Source organism: Mus pahari, chromosome 2 (assembly GCF_900095145.1).
Source record: "Mus pahari chromosome 2, PAHARI_EIJ_v1.1, whole genome shotgun sequence".
NCBI lineage: Eukaryota > Metazoa > Chordata > Mammalia > Rodentia > Muridae > Mus > Mus pahari.
Genome location: NC_034591.1, coordinates 15,054,929 through 15,060,461, shown reverse-complemented (window position 1 = coordinate 15,060,461; position 5,533 = coordinate 15,054,929). Strand labels below are relative to the sequence as shown.

The 5,533-nt window shown below is 37.2% G+C and overlaps 1 protein-coding gene across 9 annotated transcripts in view; it reads right to left on the bottom strand.

Moving 5' to 3' along the window:
* The window catches only part of Magi2 (membrane associated guanylate kinase, WW and PDZ domain containing 2), a 1,405,204-nt gene that overhangs the window by 313,957 nt on the left and 1,085,714 nt on the right, over positions 1–5,533 (bottom strand). The gene's annotated exons all lie outside the window — the stretch shown is intronic.

Here is a 5,533-nt window from a genome sequence, read left to right as displayed (position 1 = left end):
AAAAAAAAAAAAAAAAAAGATGACTATATTGTCCTGCCCCCTTTCCAGTCGATGGTGGAGCTTATCTACCTCCCCAAGAATCAGACTGACTTGTGACCTTGTGGCTCTCTGGTCAAGAGAATAAAGTGGACCCACACTGTGCCACTCTAGGCCTGGCACCTTCTACCTGTCTCTCTGGGAACTCTAAGCTACCCTTTAAGATGACCAGGTCAGCCTGTGTTTGAGAGCATGCATACGAGTTTGTGGCGAGTGCATTTAGCAATGCATTTGCACGAGGAGGGCAGGCAATGTCCCCTGTAAAATATCTGGGGTGACAGCCATGTGCAGCCATGCTTGGCTATTTATATGAGTATTGGACAAACAAACTCAGGTCCTCATGCTTACAGCAAGTACTCCTACTCACAGAATCATCTCTTCAGTTCTAAAAAGTAAGAAAAGTTTGAGGAAGCTATTGCAAACAAAGGAAAAAGTCAATGTGAAACGTTTTGTTTTGTTTTGTTTTGTTTGAGACACAGTTTCTCTGTGTGTGTAGCCCAGTAGCTCTGGCTGTCCTATGCTGTACCTGAACTCAGAGCTTCGCCTGCCTCTGCCTCTTGGGTGCTGTGATTAAAGGTGTACACCACCACCTAGGCAGTAATATGAAACTTTAAAAAGGCATGTGACTGAAGCCATATTGATGGTATGTTAGTGAGTTCAAAGAAACAACAGAAAAACAAGACAATGTAAAAATCTTACAGATTTATTAAAATTAGTACTAAAACTACTAAAGAAAACATGTGAGACTCGATGCAGGATAAGAGAGAAAAAGCATCATTTTCTCTTTAAGGAACATAAACATAATTCATGTGTAAATTATAAAGAAAATTGCATGTGAAGTTAGTTACTGAAAGAAACATCTAGTAGGCATACCCAGAGACTGGCGTACCGGCTTCATGCACCAAAGATAAAGCAGTACAAAACTGTAACACTGCTTAAAACTTGAGAATTTCTTCTATCAATGTTTTTAGTAATTCAACTGCAGGTTCTCAGTTCCAAATTTTGTAGATGACAATGTTGTACTGCAACGTCAAAAGGCTGGACATGCCTGAAACTAATTAGTTGCATCTTGGATATAGTCCTGGCGGATGGGAAGGCTAGATAAAGAAACATTGTGCTCATTATAAATATTTTCACGCTACATTTTTAGTTTGTGAACATATTGCTTTAACAAAATTATAAGGCTGTAAGTATATATTCCAGATATTGTTTCTTGGAATACAGTTTCAGGTGTGTGGGCATAAAAATCTGCATAAAAGAAAATCCCCCAAAATAGACGAACAAACAAAAAACCAAAAAACCTTACCAAGGGGTATTGTGTAGATGGGTCAGCAGGTAAATTGCTTACTCCCCAAGTATGAGACTAGAGTTTAGATTCCTAGCCCATATAAAGAGCCAAATATAGCAGTGTAACTCAGAGTGTGGAGACAGAGGGTCCCTGGGGCTAGCTAGCAGTGTGCACTGTAACCAGTGTTGGAAGGTGGAGACAGAGGGTCCCTGGGGCTACCTCGAAGTGTGCACTGTAACCCGGTGTTAGAGTGTGGAGACAGAGGGTTCCTGGGGCTAGCTAGTACAGATGAAACAATGAGCATCAGGTTCAGGGAAAGGATCTTGTTTGAAATAAAAAAAAGGGTAGAACATGACAGAGGAAGGCATTTTGATATTAATCTTCTGAAATTTGCATTACCATACATATGTGTATAACACACACACACATACACACACACACACACACACACACACACACACACACTTACCAACAGATGTAAAAATTAGCTGGGTACCCCTATTTTTATAAACACCGAGACTGAGATTGCAAGCAGCAGAACCAAGCCACAGAAATAAAGAAATGCCAGGGACTAAGGAATGCCTATCCTTCGGGGTACTCATTTGTGATCTTATTAACACAACAGGCAAATGCTACAAAAAGACAAAAAAGTTTGCAATGAGAAAGAGTTTCAATAGAAGATGGTCGATAAATACCTTTCAGACTCCTTGAGTTTTATGAGCTCTGTCAAATCAAATTTGATTTTTAGAGTCCTTTAAATACTTAGGCAGCATAGATGCTAAAACACTCTAAAGGATATTAGTGAAGTTTCTGGTCCTTGGCTTCTAGAATATGTAGCATATTCAATATTCAGAATTAGGTAGTTCCTGGGCATCAGGATAATGACATCATAGAACCACTGGAAGCTGGCTCAGGTGTCAGAGCTGCCGGAAGGACACTGCCCTTGTTTTCTGCCTGCCATCTACTCCTTGCTAGACGTCATTGCCAAGTAAGAGAGAATTCCATGCTCGCCCCATTTGCTCTGGTGCAGAACCTAAGAGAAACTTTTTAATATGGTTATTTTTCTTGTGTTCTTACAAGCTATTGATGTGTTTCCCTAAACTAGAGATAACCAAAAGGCAAAATGGTCGATTAAACTACTTCCCTCTTTATTTTGATATAAAATGAGACCACCTATCTTAAACATCAGTGATTTCCTCTAATCTCTATAGTATTTGTTTTGTTATTTTAAACATTTATTTAATATTTAGGGTTAATTTTTAAAACTATAATAATTTAGTCTCTAACATAATTGTTTGTATGTCATGCCAAAGATGAAAGCTAGGTTTAAGTTTGCTTCTGTGGAGAGTTACCTTATTCAGCATCATTGACTAGGCTCTCTCACAAAATTGGAATTCAAAATTCAGCTCATTTAAATGTTATATTTATAAGGTCATTCATCCTAAATCCATCCATCCATCCATCCATCCATCCATCCATCCATCCATCCATCCATCCATCCATCCATCCATCTGTTCAAGTATTTACACATGCTGCTGCAGATACACTCAGGGATATAGCACCTGTATATAGCATGCACAAAGCATAGAGCATGAACCTAACCAAAATGACCACCTGCTATTACCAGAGCTGTATGTTAGATCTACAGATACATGAGCCTGGACAACGTCAGCCACAGAGTAAGGCCCTGTGCTTCATTGGCTGGAAATTTACTCCAAAGAAGTTTCGGTAAAGATATGCATGTCCACAATCTTTTATAACTTTAGGATATATGATTATGTACACTTTTTTGATGTGTACTGTAAGTCCAGTTAATCTTTTGCATTTATGACTGTCATTTGACACAATATTTCACTACTAATGTATACCCAAGAGAAAACACTAACATTCACACTGATGGCTTACAACCCTCTTTCAGTCTTTCCCAATACACTTGCACATGTGTGTCTCCCAACAGCTTTCCTCACTAGCCCAGTCAGGAAACATCTATTCCTCTTTTAAAACCGTTATCATCATGTCTGTGAGGATTTCTTGGAGTACTGGGAGAATTTCTCCTCTTAACATTGACAGCCTTTTCCTCTGTACCATTTTATTACTTAGGTATGTATTTTTATTATTTCATTAATATAAACATCCATCAACATATCACTCATTATTTCAATTCACACTGCAAATTTTGTGGGGTTAGAAACATTTGTCTTTCCACTTTTGCATTCTTATTAGTTAGCAGAATGTTTGGCAAGCACAGACTTTCACTAAATGATTGCAGAAGAGCAATTCTTTCTACTCTAGCATGTTCAGTGTTGCAGAAATACATTTACATGTGCGTTAAAATTATCTTGTAATTAGATGTGAATATATTTTTTGAATATTTAAAAAGCATTACATTTTGTTTTATTAAATTTTTTCCAATAAAGGAAATTACCATCTCTCTAAAGGCCCAATAACATTATGCAACACATTCCTCTTTAAAACTTTTTTTTTTGTTAACTGCAGTTGGTATGTAATATATGAGAGAAGAATAAATTAAAAAATATTCTAAAATGTTGTTGTTTATTTCCACATTCACTTGAATTTCTGCCCACATTAGGGGTATTGTAACCTCATCACATTGGGTTCCAGTAGCTTGTTAATATGTCTAAAGCCCCTTGTAGATGCAAACTGCCTGGAACTGAGGTCCCATCATCCCTTCCTTTTGTAGCCCTGGCACGCTGCAATGGCTGGAAGGAAGAAGCTGGAGAAGTGGCTGTCAAATTCACAGAGCAGACTAAATAGGAGACACCAAGCATTGGTTTTATCCTCTCTATTAGGAGCTGATGTGTGATTTTCTTAAGTGAACAAAGTGTGTGAAATTCTGGATAAAGCTTTGGCTTTGTAGTGGAATGAGTCTTCTCCCCATGTGGGCGTGGCAAACTAGAGAATGAAGGACCAGAAGAAAAGGACTTGCTGTGCAAATATTCATATTTTGCTTTCAACTTTCCACAAGAAGTCTTTTCTCATTTTGTAACTATCACAGAAAAGTAATTTGATTCTTTATTTTGGATTTATTTTTTTATTTTTGTTTTTTTTGCACAAGTTCAAGAGCCCTGAGGATTCTTTCTCTGTTAAAAGTGTATGAATTCCACAGCTTTTATGGGTCCTAGCCGAAGACTGTAAGAATATAACAGTTACTTAGTACTTATGTGTTTTGCAGGGCAGCATGAAGGTATGGCTGCCTTTTAAAGTCTTTCTAGATGGACACTGCTGTTGGACATTAACTCTTATAGAAAAGTACGTACATGTGATGTTTAAAACAATTGTGTTTCAAAATGTGATGAGTTTTGAAGTTCAAAGTTTTTAAAAATAATTTCATACAGTGTATTTTGACAATGTCACTCCACTCTGCCCCAGTTCCTCCCAGATACATCCCACTTCCCTTTCTGCCTTTAAAAACAAGTCCAAAAGCCATCAAGTCCACAGGTGCTGTCCACATGTTCCAGGATATTTGGCCATCCATTGCAGTGTGGTTAACCTGCTAGGGCCCACACCCGAGTCTTGACATTTTGAATTTGGTGTGAAGGTGTAACATCTCTCAGGAGACACAGTGCTGTTGTGTACATTGCCCCCTGCTAGTAAGTAGTACTGGGAAATGTACTCACACAGGAATCTTGGAAAATAAGAGGTATAAAGAAACTACTAAGTGGTTATAAAGCTTTGACAATGTTAAAAATAAACAATTTCAAATGAGCACCTCAATTTTATGTTTTCTTTCCATATAGAAGTATCCTTTGGACTCATGGAAATATTTCAATTAATAAACATATAATCTAGGCAGTGATATAGCCTCTTGCCTAACACAGTTCTCTGACTTGTGCATCTTATACCATAAATTGAATCAACATGAAAAAAATGCAAAAATGATGATAGACTATATTTCTTTGCAGGTATAGTTTCAATACTTTTAATATCATCTAAAGTACTTTAAAAACTAACACCACTAAAATTCTTGAATCGGCATCTTATAAACAGATGATCAAATTTAGGTATTTAATTTTCCCACATAAAGAAATTACTAATTGTAAATTATAGACTCATTTAAAATCATAGGCCAGATAAGCGGATCACCAATCAGTTTCCTTCTTCTTCTTCTTCTTCTTCTTCTTCTTCTTCTTCTTCTTCTTCTTCTTCTTCTTCTTCTTCTTCTTCTTCTTCTTCTTCTTCTTCTTTTTT